The sequence below is a fragment of the Cornus florida genome, unplaced genomic scaffold (assembly GCF_030987335.1).
Source record: "Cornus florida cultivar Cherokee Brave unplaced genomic scaffold, ASM3098733v1 CherokeeBrave_3.0.0_Hap2_Chr08, whole genome shotgun sequence".
NCBI classification, from domain to species: Eukaryota; Viridiplantae; Streptophyta; class Magnoliopsida; order Cornales; family Cornaceae; genus Cornus; species Cornus florida.
Window position 1 is genome coordinate 87,798,069 of NW_026775578.1, and position 20,966 is coordinate 87,819,034.

General features: G+C 33.3%; 1 long non-coding RNA gene across 1 annotated transcript; it reads left to right on the forward strand.

Moving 5' to 3' along the window:
- The first annotated feature begins 12,127 nt into the window (after positions 1 to 12,127).
- On the forward strand, positions 12,128 to 12,921 carry LOC132268711 (uncharacterized). Its single transcript, XR_009469348.1, has 2 exons — positions 12,128 to 12,511; positions 12,714 to 12,921. It is a non-coding gene; the product is annotated as an uncharacterized LOC132268711 (long non-coding RNA).
- Positions 12,922 to 20,966: the final 8,045 nt, after the last annotated feature.

Here is a 20,966-nt window from a genome sequence, read left to right on the forward strand (position 1 = left end):
TTTTCTGAAAAAACACGAAGAAGAAACCCCCCCTAAAACTGAGTTTTCTACCCGACAGCACCAACGGAATCGAAAAAAACTCACTGTGAAATCCCAAAATGCCCCTAGATCAGAACTGAACAAGAGGGTCATAAAGCTGCTAAATCAAAACTGGAAGCTGAAACTTCACGAGGGATTTCTGGTACCAAGACGACATTTTCTGGAAAAACACGAAAAAGAAAACCCCCCTAAAATCACGTTTTCTAAGCGACCATATCGAAAGAAGAAAATAAAACTGAGGTGAAAGGTCCATAATGCCCCTAGATCAGAATATGCAAAAAAAATGCGAAATGAATTCACAAGAGGCTCAAAACACAAACGATAAAGTTTTGCCCGGAAACGACCATGCACGCAAACGTAACTTACCTATTTAGACACGCTACAATGGTCCATGGCTTAAAAATATAGCCGATACAAAATCCGACCCCCCAACGGGCAAAAAGGCAAAAATGGACTTGGAATGGAAAACATGGAATCCAAAAATGCAAAACGGGATCAAATGACCGTTTGGCCCTTGGCCACACTTCATACAAGATTAATAAGACCCTATAAAAGAATGAAAATGGAATTCTCACACCCGATACAACCGTGGTGAAGGAATGACTTGCGATTTTTCAAGTTTTTCATAACATTTCATGAAGTTAAAAAGTTGCATAAAATACAATATACATGTCATTGGCCTCTGGCTTCATCTTATACATATCAAATACATTGAAAGGAGTGTACTTAAGTACATATTACATACATGGAATCAAACATACATATTTTGACATATAAGTCTACAAAATGACATTTCATGCTAACATTTGCATGAAATGATAAATTGAAAGCTACTCGACATCCAAGGAATGCTAGGCTTCACGAACCAAGTCTTCGTACCTGAAATATGCCCCAGTATCGTAGGGGTGAGTAACATAAAGCTACTCGTGGGAGATGAGCATGCATCGACCAAGCATTTTACAAATTTATCACCTTAAGGTGAAACATGTTAAAGGGGCTCATGCCACCTAACGTCTATGTCCAAGTGAGACTCGGGGAGCATCCTAAGCTACCTTAGAGTCTAAGCAACAAGAATCATGATATACATACGTGTATGAAACGAATCATGGTTGGGATAATCTAAAGAACACGACAAGAAGAATGCTTGAGCATATATTAACATGAATTGCATTTTCAATACAATTGAACTAGGTCTAGAGTAATCCATACAACATAACAAAAGCATAGTTGAATACAAGTTAACAAGAATCACATTATCCATGCAATTCAACAACAAAAGAGCATGTTATACAATGCAACAAGGTTTAAGTTCTCAAAGCCATCAACTTAGAATCTAAAGCACAAAATAACAGTAGTGGTTCATGCCACCTAACGTCTATGTTATAAATGAATCAATAGGAGCAATCCTAAGCTTTATCAGAACGTCAAAACACGATTTTCAATATCGATGCAATTTAACCAACATTGGAACTTCCAATACAATGCATAAAGCACAATTTCGCAAAGTTAACATCCTGTAACTTAAAATGGAACGACAAATAATAAACAACAAGTTACAACATCATCTAGTTATCAACTTGAAAATGAAATGCGAAATCAAACAAAATGGATACTCGGACGTCACGCCGGATCAGACCGATAACATAGTTACTTTAGGGTTACTAGCCCATGGGTAACCTCCCTATGTGCGCACTAGACTATATATAGAAGGACTATCCCCCGTACTAGAACCACATCCTAGCCCTAGCCAAACAACAACATCCCCAAGTTTTCAAAATCAACAAGTTGTGCAATAACGCATATATCAACAGGAATATGCAAGATAATCAACTATCTACCAAGCACAACCAAATTTGGAAACCTATACAATCTATGCTCTACGTCCACAACTAATATGATGTGATGAATATCGAATCTTCAGTGTGCGATTCATTACACGCTATGCATGAAAGATGTTAAACACGAAGTGTGCAAATCATTACACAAGCCAACAATATATTCAATAAGGAAAACATATTCTCATAAATACAAACATAGCAACTATGTTATCCAATGTTCAAAACATAACCAAATGAATATACAACAAGTCCAAGTCCATGATTTTGATATAGAAACGACTTTCAAACACAATTAAATCCATGGCTCAATTCGATAGAATTTAATTAAATAAAAATAATTAAATTCCCTAGATTCTAATTCAATTCCAAATAACCTCAAATTAATACATATTAAAGAACATAGCATGGTCATTACCTATATCCATTCTAAAACTCAATTAAATTATTGGAACAACAAAGTAGAACTCTAATTAAATCATGCTAATTTCATTACCAAGGTTCTAAAGCAACTTCAAATGGTCCATAATTAATATATACTAGTAAACAAGTCATGGCCAATACAAATATTAAGTTAAAATTTGAATTAAGCTAATGGGACCACAAAATAGATTTTAATTAATTCTTTTAATTAAAATCTCTAGATTTTCAGACTTTACCAAATGCTCTCAAATTAACCTATGTTGGAAAGCATGCCAAGAACTAATGTAATATTACATTACAAGTTTATTTCATTCAATTTAAGACCATGTGGATTAAACTTTCACTAAAGTTAAATATAAATTAAAAGTTGCAATTCTCATGCAATTAATCCCAATTTAATATATGTGAACAACTATACCTAAGCTTATTTTTCTAGCATGCCACAATTCAATTCCAAGTTGTATATCACCATGAGGATTAAATCTTAAACAAAAAAATTAATTAAATGAAAGGCTTCAAAACCTCACCGAATATTCTAAATCAAATATATGTCAAGCTATATGGCATGTAGATCAAGAATATCAAGTCGGAATTTAAATAGAGTGAATAGTGCACTCGGGGCAATTTAATTAATCAAATTAATTAATAATTACTAATTTTCAAAACACCTCTAATTACTTTCAAATTCAACTATGTTGGAGAGCATGCAAAGGCCTAATTTAATATGCTAACACATATTGATTTTAAGCTAGTTAAGGCCATGTGAATTAATCTCACCTATGATAAATATTAAATAAAATCTTTAATACTTATTCAAATATTCCAATTTTAATACATGACAATGAGCATATCAAGGGGCAATATAAAATCATGCTACATGTTTAAACCAAGTCATGAGCAACCTGGAAAATTAGATCCCGTACAAGAAAAATAAATAATAAAATCTCTAGATTTTATATTTAATCATGCAAACAAGTAGTATAAGCATCACAAGCATGCTATATAACAAGAATTTAAACATAAAACATCCCCTATCTCAATTTGAGATGAAAATCTCAAATGCCATCAAAATGGAACGGCTCCGAATCCGACGAAACTACTAGGTTTTGTCGGGGACAACGCCGTGAACATAACCCCCATGAAAGCCCCATCAAAATCATAACTTGACCTCAAAACCAAACTCAAGAAATGGTCAAAACTGAATTCTAATAATGGGTAAAGGTAGAGCACGGCGAGGGGAACAACAAACGTTAAGGCCGAAGACTTTCCATCAAGGAAAAGTGAACCAAAAGAGGAGAGAGAAGATGGCAGCACCCCTTGGGCAGCCATGGGAGTTCCAGGTCGTGCATGAGGAGGGGAGAAGATGAAAAATGAAATATCTCACCCCCCTTTTATAGAAATCTCAAAAAGTGCCCCGAACGGGCCCCGCCGGGTCCGAAAAAGTAAAATTTGAACAGACGAGCTCAAATGGCAAAACTTTGTGAACAAAAAAGATTCAAAATGATAAAATATAAATAATGAAAGAAACGACATCAAAAACCGAGTCCCGAGCAAAAAGTTATGCCCAAAACAAGTTTGGTAAAAACTCGGGCCAGAAATCCTGAAACTGGAAAACATCGACCAGGAGGAAATTCCAAGAGTACACAACTCGATGAAATGTGAAAATAAATCCTGTACGAGAATCCAGGCTCAAAACAAGACATTTTGCAATAACTTTCATTGATTGCACAATGGCCCCTCCAAAAAGTAAAAACTGCACTTATGGCCCAGAATGAAAATATCTTCCAAAAATATTTTCTTAAAAACCCCTAAAATAAAATATCTTCAAAAGATATTTACGAAAAACACCCCGAGAAAAGAAAATAATTTCAAAGAACTTTGCATCCATGCCCCTATGGACACCGGGAGCAACCAGAGTACTTTCTTGCAAAAGTGAAGATACGTATTTCGAGGAAACCACTCAAGATGAAGGCACGTGAAGTCAAAAACCAACTCCGAGCATGAGAAGTGAGGTTGTGCCAAAAACTGACAAACAGAGATAAGACGAAATAAGGAAAAGGACGAAATAACGCATAGTATCGAAAAACGAAAAATGTGAAAATGACTTGGTCCTCAAAGGAAGTTGTCAATTCACATGAAAGAGTCTCAGAAACCAATTCCGAGCACTCGAGATGACACTAAGCGACATGAAACAGAGCTCAGAAAGGAAAATTAAACGAAAAAAATTTATTCGTAAAATTTCAGGAAAAAAGAAAGGAAGGCAAATGACCGGGTCGTTACAACCTACCCTCCTTAAATGAATTTCGTCCCTGAAATTAGGAACACACCAGAGAGAACAGAATAATGACCGAACAAAAGGTCAAATCAAAGGATAGCTCACAACGCACTAAAAGACAAATCCTGAAGTTTAAAGATCAACTGAAGGAACGCGAAACCAAGAACTGAGGCAACACCTCATACGAATCGGCACGTTAACTCAACGTCAACTACCGAGAGAATCCCAAGACAATGAAACGTTGAAACATGATAGAAGAAGAGAGTGACAAGGCAGTACGAACAGTGACCAGAACCCGCCCACACTTACTCGTTAGCAAGGTAGCATGACAGTATAAGGCACTAGTTCGTGACATGCCCCAGAAGGGAACTTTTCGATACCAATGACATCAATGTCGAAAATGATCATTACCAAAGGCACTACGGAAACCAGGCATCTGCGAGAGTTGGGGTTGCTAATCCCAAAACTCTGACAACAATGACACTGGCACCATTACGCTTAAGGCTTTAGATCTAGAAGCCACGAAGGAAAAGGAAATGAAACGGTGCCTCCCTGGCCCACGTCTCACTCCACCAAACAAGGAAAAGGAAATGAATCGCAGTCGTCTCCGCTTGTATGAGCCTCACTCACATCAACCAACAGAATAGACAAAAAGGTTCCCTACATGGGTCCTCACAGAATGAATTTCTCCTATCCAAGGAAGAAACTCGTGAAACAAGAACGCATCCAAGGGATACGACAGATCCTAAGAGACAATGCAAAAACCTGACATAAAGTAAACAAGTAGCATGCAACATAGCATAACTATCTACTCACACAAGCAGTAAACAAGTTGCCACATAAGCAAATAGGCATGTTATCAAATCAAACATGTTATCAAGAAGCACGAAGACATGTTATCACACCAGAACATGATAGTGACACAGAATATGTTATCAGGAAGCACATATACACAAAAGCATGCTCAACCAATGATAGATGTCTTAAAACACCTGAACATGTGAACATGTAATCATACAAGACATGTTATCAGGATACAAATGACAAATCAAAGCAAAACAACATGAGCATGATATGCACCCAAAACCCATCGTCCAAGGTATTCGAACCCGGACGCTTTGATACCACCGTGACGACCCTGGTTTTTAGGCCAGCGTGTCCTGTGATGAACTGTAAGGATGTTCCGATAAAGGATCCGAATGCGGAAGCGAAAACAGAAAACAAGACTCCAACAAGTCAAAATGACCTTCCATGAGGTCATGGAACTCAACAAGAACTGATGCGGAAGCAAAAGATCGAAAATATGACAAATAAGCCCCCAGGGGCAAAATAATCATTTCTGAAAACTATAAATTCGGGTGACACCGAGCACACCGTTGGAAGGACAACGAAAAACTAATCAAGATGGACTCAAGAATCGCATGATTCGGAGTCCGAACGAAGGAGAAACGGTATGACGAAGAAAAACAAGCACTTAGAGCAAAAAGGGTAAACTGGTAATTATCCAGGAAGAACTGGGTGCAACCGAGCACACTATTGGAAAGACAGCGAAAAATTAGTCAAGTTCAAAAAAAAATTCACTTGAATCGGAGTCCGGACGAAGGAGAAAAGCCCAAAAGAAGAATTGACGTTGCGGCGGCCTGACGAGGGGCCATGGCGCACACGGCGCCCATGCGCGAGCCCACCGGCGTGCACGCTGGCGCCCAAAGACATGGCTGGTGGCAGCCCTTGGCTGCTGCTACATTTTTTTTTTATCTGCCCAGAACTGAGGCTTGAAACGGAGGTCAAGACGAGTTTTTCTGGAAAAATACGAAGAAGAAACCCCACCTAAAATCGAGTTTTCTACCCGACAACGCCAACGGAATCGAAAAAAACTCACTGTGAAATCCCCAAAATGCCCCTAAATCAGAACTGAACAAGAGGGTCATAAAGCTACTAAATCAAAACTGGAACCTGAAACTTCACGAGGGATTTCCGGTACCAAGACGACATTTTCTGGAAAAACATGAAAAAGAAACCCCCCCTAAAATCACGTTTTCTAAGCGACCATATTGAAATAAGAAAATAAAACTGAGGTGAAAGGTCCATAATACCCCTAGATCAGAATATGCAAAAAAAATGCGGAATGAATTCACAAGAGGCTCAAAACACAAACGATAAAGTTTTGCCCGGAAACGACCATGCACACAAACGTAACTTACCTATTTAGACGCGCTACAATGGTCCATGGCTTAAAAATATAGCCGATACAAAATCCGACCCCCCAACGGGCAAAAAGGCAAAAATTGACTTGGAATGGAAAACATGGAATCTAAAAATGCAAAACGGGATCAAATGACCGTTTGGCCCTTGGCCACACTTCATACAAGATTAATAAGACCCTATAAAAGAATGAAAATGGAATTCCCACACCCGATGCAACTCTGGTGAAGGAATGACTTGCGATTTTTCAAGTTTTTCATAACATTTCATGAAGTTAAAAAGTTGCATAAAATACAATATACATGTCATTGGCCTCCAGCCTCATCTCATACATATCAAATACATTGAAAGGAGTGTACTTAAGTACACATTACATACATGGAATCAAACATACATATTTTGACATATAAGTCTACAAAATGACATTTCATGTTAACATTTGCATGAAATGGAAACTTGAAAGCTACTCGACATCCAAGGAATGCTAGGCTTCACGAACCAAGTCTTCATACCTGAAATATGCCCCAGTATCGTAGGGGTGAGTAACGTAAAGCTACTCGTAGGAGATGAGCATGCATCAACCTAGCATTTTACAAATTTATCACCTTAAGGTGAAACATATTAAAGGGACTCATGCCACCTAACGTCTATGTCCAAGTGAGACTCGGGGAGCATCCTAAGCTACCTTAGAGTCTAAGCAACAAGAATCATGATATACATACGTGTATGAAACGAATCATGGTTGGGATAATCTAAAGAACACGACAAGAAGAATGCTTGAGCATATATTAACATGAATTGCATTTTCAATACAATTGAACTAGGTCTAGAGTAATCCATACAACATAACAAAAGCATAGTTGAATACAAGTTAACAAGAATCACATTATCCATGCAATTCAACAACAAAAGAGCATGTTATACAATGCAACAAGGTTTAAGTTCTCAAAGCCTTCAACTTAGAATCTAAAGCACAAAATAACAGTAGTGGTTCATGCCACCTAACGTCTATGTTATAAATGAATCAATAGGAGCAATCCTAAGCTTTATTAGAACATCAAAACACGATTTTCAATATCGATACAATTTAACCAACATTGGAACTTCTAATACAACGCATAAAGCACAATTTCGCAAAGTTAACATCCTGTAACTTAAAATGGAACGACAAATAAGAAACAACAAGTTACAACATCATCTAGTTATCAACTTGAAAATGAAATGCGAAATCAAATAAAGTGGATACTCGGACGTCACGCCGGATCAGACCGACAACATAGTTACTTTAGGGTTACTAGTCCATGGGTAACCTCCCTATGTGCGCACTAGACTATATATAGAGGGACTATCCCCCGTACTAGAACCACGTCCTAGTCATAGCCAAACAACGACATCCCCAAGTTTCCAAAATCAACAAGTTGTGCAATAACGTATATATCAACAGGAATATGCAAGATAATCAACTATCTACCAAGCACAACCAAATTTGGAAACCTATACAATCCATGCTCTAAGTCCTCAACTAATATGATGTGATGAATGTTGAATCTTCAGTGTGCGATTCGTTACACGCTATGCATGAAAGATGTTAAACACGAAGTGTGCAAATCATTATACATGGCAACAATATATTCAATAAGGAAAACATATTCTCATGAATACAAACATAGCAACTACGTTATCCAATGTTCAAAACATAACCAAATGAATATACAACAAGTCCAAGTCCATGATTTTGATATAGAAACGACTTTCAAACACAATTAAATCCATGGCTCAATTCGATAGAATTTAATTAAATAAAAATAATTAAATTCCCTATATTCTAATTTAATTCCAAATAACCTCAAATTAATACATATTAAAGAACATGGCATGGTCATTACCTATATCCATTCTAAAACTCAATTAGGTTATTGGAACAACAAAGTAGAACTCTAATTAAATCATGTTAATTTAATTACCAAGGTTCTAAAGCAACTTCAAATGGTCCACAATTAATATATACTAGTAAACAAGTCATGGCCAATACAAATATCAAGTTAAAATCTGAATTAAGCTAATGGGACCACAAAATAGATTTTAATTAATTCTTTTAATTAAAATCTCTAGATTTTCAAACTTAACCAAATGCTCTCAAATTAACCTATGTTGGAAAGCATGCCAAGAACTAATATAATTTTACATTACAAGTTTATTTCATTCAATTTAAGACCGTGTGGATTAAACTTTCACTAAAGTTAAATATAAATTAAAAGTTGCAATTCTCATGCAATTAATCCCAATTTAATATATGTGAACAACTATACCTAAGCTTAATTTTCTAGCATGCCACAATTCAATTCCAAGTTGTATATCACCATGAGGAATAAATCTTAAACAAGGAAATTAATTAAATGAAAGGTTTCAAAACCTCACCGAATATTCTAAATCAAATATATGTGAAGTTATATGGCATGTAGATCAAGAATATCAAGTCGGAATTTAAATAGAGTGAATAGTGCACTCGGGGAAAATTAATTAATCAAATTAATTAATAATTACTAATTTTCAAAATACCTCCAATTACTTTCAAATTCAACTATGTTGGAGAGCATGCAAAGGCCTAATTTAATATGCTAATACAGATTGATTTTAAGCTAGTTAAGGCCATGTGAATTAATCTTTCACCTAAGATAAATATTAAATAAAATCTTTAATACTTATTCAAATGTTCCAATTTTAATACACGACAATGAGCATATCAAGGAGCAATATAAAATCATGCTGCATATTTAAACCAAGTCATGAGCAACCGGAAAAATTAGATCCCGTACAAGAAAAATAAATAATAAAATCTCTAGATTTTATATTTAATCATGCAAACAAGTAGTATAAGCATCACAAGCATGCTATATAACAAGAATTTAAACCTAAAACATCCCCTACCTCAATTTGAGATGAAAATCTCTAATGCCATCAAAATGGAACGGCTCAAAATCCGACGAAACTACTAGGTTTTGTCAGGGACAACGCCGTGAACATAACCCCCATGAAAGCCCCATCAAAATCATAACTTGACCTCAAAATCAAACTCAAGAAATGGTCAAAACTGAATTCTAATAAGGGGGGAAAGGTAGAGCACGGCGAGGGGAACAACAAACGTTAAGGCCGAAGACTTTCCATTAAGGAAAAGTGAACCAAAAGAGGAGAGAGAAGATGGCAGCACCCCTTGGGCAGCCATGGGAGCTCCAAGTCGTGCATGAAGAGGGGAGAAGATGAAAAATGAAATATCTCACCCCCCTTTTATAGAAATCTCAAAAAGTGCCCCGAACGGGCCCCACCGGGTCCGAAAAAGTAAAATTTGAGCAGACGCACTCAAATGGCAAAACTTTGTGAATAAAAAAGATTCAAAATGATAAAATATGAACAATGGAAGAAACGGCGTCGAAAACCGAGTCCTGAGCAGAAAGTTATGCCCAAAACAAGTTTGGCGAAAATTGGGGCCAAAAACTCTGAAATTGGAAAACATCGACCAGGAGAAAATTCCAAGAGTACACAACTCGACGAAATGTGAAAATAAATCCCGTACGAGGATCCAGACTCAAAACAAGACATTTTGCAATAACTTTCATTAATTACAGAATGGCCCCTCCAAAAATTAAAAACTGCACTTATGGCCCAGAATGAAAATATCTTCCAAAAATATTTTCTTAAAAACCCCTAAAATAAAATATCGTCAAAAGATATTTACAAAAAAACCCCAAGAAAAGAAAATAATTTCAAAGAACTTTACATCCATGCCCCTATGGACACCGGGAGCAACCAGAGTACTTTCTTGTAAAAGTGAAAATACGTATTTCGAGGAAACCACTCAAGATGAAGGCACGTGAAGTCAAAAACCAACTCCGAGCATGAGAAGTGAGGTTGTGCCAAAAACTGACAAACAGAGATAAGACGAAATAGGGAAAAGGACGAAATAGCGCATAGTATCGAAAAACGAAAAATGTGAAAATGATTCGGTCCTCAAAGGAAGTTGTCAATTCACATGAAAGAGTCTCAGAAATCAATTCCGAGCACTCGAGATGACACTAAGCGACACGAAACAGAGCTTAGAAAAGAAAATTAAACGAAAAAAATTTATTTGTAAAATTTCAGAAAAAAAGAAAGGAAGACAAATGACCGGGTCATTACAAAAGGTACCTTTATTGAGGTACTTTCATTTAAAGATTCAACATATACTCATTAAAACACTCTTCGCGACTTCATAGGTAACACGAATAATTTTTAATTAAAACTCTTGTTTTGTTTCAAAGATTCAATCTATATACATTAAAAAGGTTTAGTGACATAAAAAGATACTTTTATTGAGATATTTTCAAAAAAAATTCGATCTTTACTCATTAAATCACTCTTCACCACTTCACAGGTAATGTAACAACCCGGATTTTTAAGTGTTGAAATTCAATTTATTTCATGACGTTTAAATTATCATAGTTGATAATTTATTTTTTTTATTTGAAGACTTACCCAATTTAAATATTTATTGGGTTTAAATTATTGTCACAAGGTATGCACTTGTATATATATATTTATGATATATATATTAAGTTTGATTGAGCATTTATTTTAAATTGAAGATTTACCAATTAAAAATTGGGTCATTGATAGAATTGGAGACTATAGTTTATATTTAATTTTAATTTCATTGCATGATTTTTGTTATCATGATTGGAAATGCCAGGTGCCGAAATTAAAGATAGAAGAAAGAAAAATGGAAATTGTGTTTGCAGCGGAACCCACGAGGAGAGGATGGGCTGGAATTTGGTTTCATTTGTATTTATATTATATTTTATATATATATATATATACACATATGCAATCTCATGGATGCAAGTGGGTTGACCGACATAGAAGAGAAAGAAATGAAAAAATGGATTTGGTGATGTAATTTACGGGTCTCACTTAGAGATATTTGTCAGGTTTGATATAAAATATATATATATATATATATATATATATTTTTTTTTTTTTTGTGTCTATTGGAAAATGGTGGGCTGCCAGCGAAATGGAGTGGGAAGAGAAATGAGTTTTGATTTAGTGTTATATATATATATATGATTTATATATATATTGTGTACCTAGTAAAAGGACAAGGCCAGGTGCCGAAAATTGAAAAGGAGAGGTGCAGCAGCGAAATGAAGGAATAGAGAAAGGAAAATTGTAATGATAATTTATGGGGTCCACCACTTGATTTATGTTTTAATTTGTTGCATATATATATATATATATATATATATATATTTTGGGGCAACATAGTGCTGCCAGCGAGATTGAAAGAAAGGGCATTGAGATGGAAAATGGTGATGAGGTGGCGGGCCATTAAGAGATTTTTTTGTTTGGCAATTCATTTCTTTGACTTCGTGGGCTGTTTGGTGTACAATTGATTGTATGGGTAATGAAAGAATAAGGAAAAGTAAGAAAAGGAGAAAATTGGTGGCGGGCCCATGGCATTTAATCATTGTTTTGATATTTTATTTCATGGTGAGCTGTATTGAGATTTTTTTTTTTTTGTCGGTGGAAAGCCATTATATAGTTTGGAATTTGTGCCTCATGGGTGAGTTAATTTGAGAAGACAAATAGAGAAATATAGAGGAAATACAAAGAGAGTGTGAGGATACAGAAAGACGGCCGAGACTCAGAGGATGCCGAGAATTGTGGCCTTGATAATCCAGAGTTGATTTATCTATTTTGCAGTGTAGGGTTCTTTATACCTTGAATTGCGTGGGTGATTTTATCTTAAATATTTTGTTAATGCTGTTTTGTTAAATTGCATATATATATATATATTTTTGTTCAAAAATATATTTATAATTTGTGAAATTAATTTTCATAAAAACTCTTTGAGATTCTTGTTATGGTTTTTCCTACTGGGACGTTCCCCATCTCACCCCTTACAGTTTCAGGTACCGAGGATAAGCTTGGATTGCTAGTTTCGGGATTAGGTGGAAGAATAGGAGTTGAGGAATTAAATTACTTTATTTAGAGATTTTTATGTTTTTATCTGAGGAAATTGATTTAGTGTCAATTTAATTTAATTTGAGATGTTGTATCTTAATATTGAGGAAATTTGATTGCGTATCAATAAAGAGTATTTCATTTATTTGAGATCCTGGGTGTATATTGAAGAATTTTGATTTAATAAATCGAGGAATTTATTTAGAAAAAATTTGGGGCGCGACAGGTAACTCGAATAAGTTTAAATCAATACTCTTATTTTCTTTCAAAGATTCAACGTTTATACATTACAAAGGTCTAGTAATATTATAAGTACCTTTATTGAGGTATTTTCATTCAAAGATTCAATTTTTACTCATTAAAACACTCTTTGGGACGTCAAAGGGAACTCGATTAAGTTTCACTCAAAACTCTCATTTTCCTTCAAAGATTCAATCTTTATACATTAAAAGAGTCTAGTCACATAATAGGTTCCATTATTTAGGTATTTTCATTCAAAGATTTAATCTTTAGTCATTAAAATACGCTTCGCGACTTCATAGGTAACTCGAATAAATTAATCTCAAAACTCTCATTTTCTTTCAACAATTCAATCTTTTTACATTAAAAAGGTCTAGTGACATACTAGGTACCTTTATTGAGGTATTTTCAATCAATGATTCAATCTTTACTCTGTAAAACACTCTATGGGACGTCAAAGGGAACCCGAATAAGTTTAACTCAAAAACCTCATTTTCTTTCAAAGATTCAATCTTTATACATTGAAAAGGTGTAGTGACATGAAAGGTACCTTTATTGAGGTACTTTCATTTAAAGATTGAACATATACTCATTAAAACACTATTCGCGACTTCATAGGTAACACGAATAATTTTAAATTAAAACTCTTGTTTTGTTTCAAAGATTCAATCTTTATAGATTAAAAAGGTTTAGTGACATAAAAGGTACTTTTATTGAGATATTTTCAATCAAAGATTCGATCTTTACTCAATAAAACACTCTTCGCCACTTCATAGGTAACTCGAACAAGTTTAAATCAATACTCTTATTTTCTTTCAAAGATTCAACGTTTATACAATAAAAAAGTCTAGTAACATAACAGGTACCTTTATTTAGGTATTTTCATTCAAAGATCCAATTTTTACTCATTAAAACACTCTTTGGGATGTCAAAGGGAATTCGAACAAATTTCACTCAAAAGTCTCACTTTCTTTCAAAGATTCAATCTTTGTGCATTAAAAAGGTCTAGTTACATACCTTTATTGAGGTATTTTAATTCAAAGATTTAATCTTTAGTCATTAAAACACGCTTCGCGACTTCATAGGTAACTCGAATAAGTTAATATGAAAACTCTCATTTTCTTTCAAAGATTTAATCTTTTTACATTAAAAATGTCTAGTGATATGCTAGGTACCTTTATTGAGGTATTTTCATACAAAGTTTCAAACTTTACTCTGTAAAACACTCTTCGGGACGTCAAAGGGAACTCGAATAAGTTTAACTCAAAAACCTCATTTTCTTTCAAAGATTCAATCTTTATAAATTAAAAAGGTCTAGTGACATAAAAGGTACCTTTAATGAAATATTTTCATTCAAAGATTCAATCATTACTTATTAAAACACTCTTCACGACTTTATAGGAAATATAAATAAGTTTAACTCAAAACTCTAATTTTCTATCATGGATTCAGTCTTAATACATTAAAAAGGTTTAGCGACGTACTAGTTACCTTTATTAAGATATTTTCATTCAAAGATTCAATCTTACTCTGTAAAACACTCTACGAGACGATAAACGGAACTCGAATAAGTTTAACTCAAAAATCTTATTTTCTTTCAAAGATTCAATCCTTATACATTGAAAATGTCTAGTGACATAAAATGTACCTTTATTGAGATACTTTCATTTAAAGATTCAACATATACTCATTAAAACACTCTTCGCGATTTCAAATTTAACACGAATAGTTTTAAATTAAAACTCTTGTTTTGTTTCAAAGATTCAATCTATATACATTAAAAAGGTTTAGTGACATAAAAGGTATTTTTATTGAGATATTTTCAATCAAAGATTCAATCTTTACACATTAAAACATTATTCGCCACTTCATAGGTAACTCTAATAAGTTTAAATCAATACTCTTATTTTCTTTCAAAGATTCAACGTTTATATATTAAAAATGTCTAGTAGCATAATAGGTACCTTTATTGAGATATTTTCATTCAAAGATTCAATTTTTACTCATTAAAACACTCTTCGGTACGTCAAAGAGAACTCGAATAAGTTTCACTCAAAACTCTCATTTTCTTTCAAAGATTCAATCTTTATAGATTAAAAAGATTTAGTGACATAAAAGGTACTTTTATTGAGATATTTTCAATCAAAAATTCAATCTTTACTCATTAAAACACTCTTCGCCACTTCATAGGTAACTCGAATAAGTTTAACTCAATACTCTTATGTTTTTTTTCAAAGATTCAACGTTTATATATTAGAAATGTCTAGTAACATATTAGTTACCTTTATGGAGGTACGTTCATTCAAAGATTCAATTTTTACTTATTAAAACACTCTTCGGGACGTCAAAGGGAACTCGCGTAAGTTTCACTCAAAACTCTCATTTTCTTTCAAAGATTCAATCTTTATACATTAAAATGTCCTAGTCACAGAATAGGTTCCTTTGTTGAGGTATTTTCATTCAAAAATCTAATATTTAGTCAATAAAATACGCTTCCCGACTTCATAGGTAACTCGAATAAGTTAATCTCAAAACTCTCATTTTCTTTCAAATATAAATCTTTTTACATTAAAAAGGTCTAGTGACATACTAGGTACTTTATTGAGGTATTTTCATTCAAACATTCAATATTTACTCTTTAAAACACTCTACGGGACGTTAGAGGGAACTCGAGTAAGTTTAACTCAGAAACCTCATTTTCTTTCAAAGATTCAATCTTTATACATTGAAAAGGTCTAGTGACATAAAAGGTACTTTTATTTAGGTACTTTTATTTAAAGATTCAATATATACTCATTAAATCACTCTTCGCGACTTCATAGGTAACACGAATAATTTAAAATTGAAACTCTTGTTTTGTGTCAAAGATTCAATCTATAAACATTAAAAAGGTTTTGTGACACAAAAGGTACTTTTATTGAGATATTTTCAGTCAAACATTCGATCTTTACTTATTAAAACACTCTTCACCACTTCATAGGTAACTCGAATAAGTTTGAATCAATACTCTTATTTTCTTTCAAAGATTCAACATTTATACATTAAAAAGGTTTAGTAACATAATAGGTACCTTTATTGAAGTATTTTCATTCAAAGATTCAATTTTTACTCATTAAAACACTCTTCGGGACGTCAAAAGGAACTTGAATAAGTTTCACTCAAAACTCTCATTTTCTTTCAAAGATTCGATCTTTATACATTGAAAGGGTCTAGTCACATAATAGGTTCCTTTATTTAGGTATTTTCATTCAAAGATTTAATCTTTAGTCATTAAAACACGCTTCGCGACTTCATAGGTAACTCGAATAAGTTAACCTCAAAACTCTCATTTTCTTTCAAAGATTCAATCTTTTTACGTTAAAAAGGTGTAGTGACATACTAGGTACCTTTATTGAGGTATTTTTATTCAAATATTCAATCTTTACTCTGTAAAACACTCTACGGGACGCCAAAGGGAACTCGAATAAGTTTAACTCAAAAACCTCATTTTCTTTCAAAGATTCAATCTTTATACATTGAAAAGGTCTAGTGACATAAAAGGTACCTTTATTGAGGTTCTTTCATTTAAAGATTCAACATATACTCATTAAAACACTCTACGCAACTTCACAGGTAACATGAATAATTATAAATTAAAACTGTTATTTTGTTTCAAAGATTCAATCCATATACACTAAAAATGTTTAGTTACATAAAAGGTACTTTTATTGAGATATTTTCAATCAAAGATTCGATCTTTACTAATTAAAACACTCTTCGCCACTTCATAGTTAACTCGAATAAGTTTAAATCAATACTCTTATTTTCTTTCAAAGATTCAACGTTTATACATTAAAAATGTCTAGTAACGTAATAGTTACCTTTATTGAGGTATTTTCATTCAAAGATTCAATTTTTACTCATTAAAACACTCTTCGGGACGTCAAAGAGAACTCGAATAAGTTTTACTCAAAACTTTCATTTTCTTTCAAAGATTCAATCTTTATACATTAGAAAGGTCTAGTCACATAATAGATTCCTTTTTTGAGGTATTTTCGTTCAAAAATTTAATCTTTAGTCTTTAAAACACGCTTCGCGACTTCATATGTAACTCGAATAAGTTAATCTCAAAACTCTTATTTTCTTTCAAAGATTCAATCTTTTTACATTAAAAAGGTCTAGTGACATACTAGGTACCTTTATTGAGATATTTTCATTCAAAGATTCAATCTTTACTCTATAAAACACTCTACGGGACGTCAAAGGAAACTCGAATAAGTTTAACTCAAAAACCTTATTTTCTTTCTAAGATTCAATCTTTATAAATTGAAAAGGTCTAGTGACATAAAAGGTACCTTTATTGAGGTACTTTCATTTAAAGATTCGACATATACTCATTAAAACACTCTTCGTGACTTTATAGGTAACACGAATAATTTTAAATTAAAACTCTTGTTTTGTTTCAAAGTTCAATCTATATACATTAAAAAGGTTTAGTGACATAAAAGGCACTTTTATTGAGATATTTTCAAACAAAGATTCGATCTTTACTCATTAAAACACTCTTCGCCACTTCATTGGTAACTCAAATAAGTTTAAATCAATACTCTTATTTGCTTTATAAGATTCAACGTTTATACATTAAAAACATCTGGTAACATAATAGGTACCGTTATTGAGGTATTTTCATTCAAAGATTCAATTTTTACTCATTAAAACACTTTTCGGGATGTCAAAGGGAACTCGAATAAGTTTCACTCAAAACTCTCATTTTCTTTCAAAGATTCAATTTGTATACATTAAAAAGGTCTAGTCACATAATAGGTTCCTTTATTGAGGTATTTTCATTCAAAGATTTAATCTTTAGTCATTAAAACACGCTTTGCGACTTCATAGGTAACTCGAATAAGTCAATCTCAAAACTTTCATTTTCTTTTAAAGAATCAATTTTTTTACATTAAAAAGATCTAGTGTCATAATAGGTACCTTTATTGAGGTATTCATTCAAAGATTTAATCTTTACTCTGTAAAACACTCTACGGGACGTCAAAGGGAACTCGAGTAAGTTTAACTCAGAAGCCTCATTTTCTTTCAAAGATTCAATCTTTATACATTGAAAAGGTCTAGTGACATAAAAGGTACTTTTATTTAGGTACTTTTATTTAAAGATTCAATATATACTCATTAAATCACTCTCGCGACTTCATAGGTAACACGAATAATTTAAAATTGAAACTCTTGTTTTGTGTCAAAGATTCAATCTATAAACATTAAAAAGGTTTTGTGACACAAAAGGTTCTTTTATTGAGATATTTTCAGTCAAACATTCGATCTTTACTTATTAAAACACTCTTCGCCACTTCATAGGTAACTCGAATAAGTTTGAATCAATACTCTTATTTTCTTTCAAAGATTCAACGTTTATACATTAAAAAGGTCTAGTAACATAATAGGTACCTTCATTGAGGTATTTTCATTCAAATATTTAAGTTTTACTCATTAAAACACTTTTCGGGACGTCAAAGGGAACTCGAATAAGTTTCACTCAAAACTCTCATTTTCATTCAAAGATTCAATCTTTATACATTAATAAGGTCTAGTCACATAATAGGTTCCTTTATTGAGATATTTTTATTCAAAGATTTAATTTTTAGTCATTAAAACACGTTTCGCGACTTCATAGGTAACTCGAATATGTTTTAAATTAATTTCAAAACTCTCATTTTCTTTCAAAGATTCAGTATTTTTACATTAAAAGGTCTAGTGACATACTAGGTGCCTTTATTGAGGTATTTTCATTCAAAGATTCGATCATTACTTATTAAAACACTTTTCATGACTTTATAGGAAATACAAATAAGTTTAATTAAAAACTCTCATTTTCTTTCAAAGATTCAATCTTTGTACATTAAAAAGGTTTAGTGACATAATAGGTACCTTTATTAAGGTATTTTATTCAAAGATTCAATCTTTACTTTGTGAAACACTCGAAAGAACGTCAAAGGGAACTCGAATAATTTAACTTAAAATCCTCATTTTCTTTCAAAGATTCAATCCATATACAATTAACAGGTCTAGTGACATAAAAGGTACCTTTATTGAGGTACTTTCATTTAGAGATTCAAGATATACTCATTAAATCACTCTTCGCGACTTCATAGGTAACACGAATAATTTTAAATTAAAACTCTTATTTTATTTCAAAGATTCAATCTATATACATTAAAAAGGTTTACTGACATAAAAGGTACTTTTATTGAGATATTTTCAATCAAAGATTCGTTATTTACTCATTAAAACACTCTTCGCCACTTCATAGGTAACTCGAATAAGTTTAAATCAATACTCTTATTTTCTTTCAAAGATTCAACGTTTATGCATTAAAAAGGTCTAGTAATATTATAGGTACCTTTATTGAGGTATTTTCATTCAAAGATTCAATTTTTACTCATTAAAACACTCTTCGGGACGTCAAAGGGAATTCGATTAAGTTTCACTCAAAACTCTCATTTTCTTTCAAAGATTCAATCTTTATACAATAAAAGGGTCTAGTCACATAATAGGTTCCATTATTTAGGTATTTTCATTCAAAGATTTAATCTTTAGTCATTAAAACACGCTTCGCGAGTTCATAGGTAACTCGAATAAGTTAATCTCAAAACTCTCATTTTCATTCAAAGATTCAATCTTTTTACATTAAAAATATCTAGTGACATACTAGGTACCTGATAAGCGCTGAATACTGTATATTCAAGCGCCCTAAATTACATTAATAAAGTCCATTAATTGATTATTTTATGTAGATTAACTCCATTTGCATGTTTTTATGCATTTTCAGGTTAAAGTGCAAAAAGGAAGCAAAAATGATGCCTTGTGGAATTTTGAACAAAAAGGATGCCATTTCTGAGTTTCTGGCAGCAGTGATCCGGACTTTTGTCACCATTTTCGACCTAACAAACTCAAGAACTGGACTTCCATCATAACATGAAAGATTTAGATCTCTGAATCAGATTTCTAAATCTTCAAGCGGTTCATCATTCGGAGTTCGGAGCAGAGAGTTATGATCTTCTTAACAGAGGTGCGCAGAACTGCCTGGCAGCACTGAAGTACTGCCTTTCTCCCCATTTTCGACCAACCATACTTGAGAATTAGGTCTTCATGAAAACATGAAGTTTTTAAAGCACTGAATCACCTCTCCAAATCTTCAAACAGATCATCATTCGGAGTTCGGGGCACAAAGTTATAGCAGTTTTACCAAAGTAGGTCAGCGCTGAGCAAGAAGAGCATGTTGCACATTGCACATTGCACTAATTTAGAGTGCTCGAGACCACTTTTCGAGTGCTCGAAAATCAGGCAGATTGCACTCGGAAATGGCTCAATTTCAGCCACTTGCACATTGGTTTCCTCAATGCCATCTTCCTTCTTTATGAAGTGGTTGGAGGTGTTCCTTGGAGGAGAGAGAGGGTTTTGTTGGAGAATAAAAGGCTACCAAAGGCCACACATTTGCTATCCTACATTTTTTTACAAGATTAGAAGAGAGAGAAAGGAGCAAAGGAGGTGTGTTCTTCAAGCACCAAGAAGGTTGCACGAAAATGGCTATGAAGATGGAGCTTCTTCCTTCTTCTAGCTTAGCAATGGGTAACTAACTCTTTCTCTAGGGAGGTGATGAAGTCCCTCCTTTGTAAGCATGTCCTAGGATAGTCTATTTTGGGGATTTGCCATGTATATTTTATGGTCTTTTCATAACCAAGAGCACCTCATTTGTTGTAATGAATGTTGATACATGTATGGATGATTTCTTTAAGTTGATTATCTTGCTTTAGATGATGTCTTAGAGTAATCATATTGCTTGAGTTTTTCATGGTGAGAGTGGAAGCAAGGTTATGAAATGGTTTCATGGCATGTTGATAGGTGACTTCGATAGACCATTGCTTAGGAAATCCTTTGATGGTGTATGCTTAATCTCTAACTCCATG